Here is a 689-nt window from a genome sequence, read left to right as displayed (position 1 = left end):
TGTTGAGGGACACCTGGATTGCCGTCACGCTATCAAACAAGCTTCAGCCAAACTTACCTTTCAGTTCCTCTAACATACTAACTAACAGACTAGGCGTAGGGGTTAGTAACAGGAAGCGAGAGGAGCAAGGGTATCTTTTTGTGGCTTTGTTATCCATCTGTGCTCTGTGGATTTTAAATACATTCCAGATTTGTGCATCCCTGTTAATTGCTGTAAAGAAAAAAATAAATATTGTGTTTAAAGAAGTTAATTGTTCATAGATCTGTACCCTGGCTTTTGAGAATAGATATGGTATATCAGATTTTACAGCTGTTCACAATTAATGTGACATGCTCAGTCATGGCAAGGTTTTAATTTGAAACTACAAACCCCAGTCCATTTACAAGTTCAAATGCATGTTTTTCAGTTTTATCTATAATAACACTTTTGATAAGTTAACGTTTTCCTGTGTTTGTATTTCAGCCTATTAATTCAGCCTAAGTCTGTTGTTGTTTACGTGGTTTCATTAAGTCACCTAAGGATGTGGAATAATGCTTCTTTTTTGCACCAAACTTTAACATACAGTTTCTGTGGAACTAAAACTGCAGTCATAGATAATAGCAAATTGTGAAATTCACAACTGTTAGATAAAGCATTAAAAAGTAAAAAATCAGCAGCTACTGAAAAAACTGAAATGCTTCAAAGCTCCT

At 35.1% G+C, this 689-nt stretch overlaps 1 protein-coding gene across 1 annotated transcript in view; it reads left to right on the top strand.

Moving 5' to 3' along the window:
• Nucleotides 1–689, top strand: part of LOC103780067 (lysine-specific demethylase 4C-like) — a 27,973-nt gene that overhangs the window by 23,498 nt on the left and 3,786 nt on the right. The window lies entirely within an intron of this gene.

This window comes from Merops nubicus, unplaced genomic scaffold, assembly GCF_000691845.1.
Source record: "Merops nubicus isolate BGI_N331 unplaced genomic scaffold, ASM69184v1 scaffold8729, whole genome shotgun sequence".
In the NCBI taxonomy this organism is placed as follows: domain Eukaryota; kingdom Metazoa; phylum Chordata; class Aves; order Coraciiformes; family Meropidae; genus Merops; species Merops nubicus.
The sequence above is the reverse complement of the archived record's forward strand: the minus strand, read 5'-3'. Positions and strand labels throughout refer to the sequence as shown.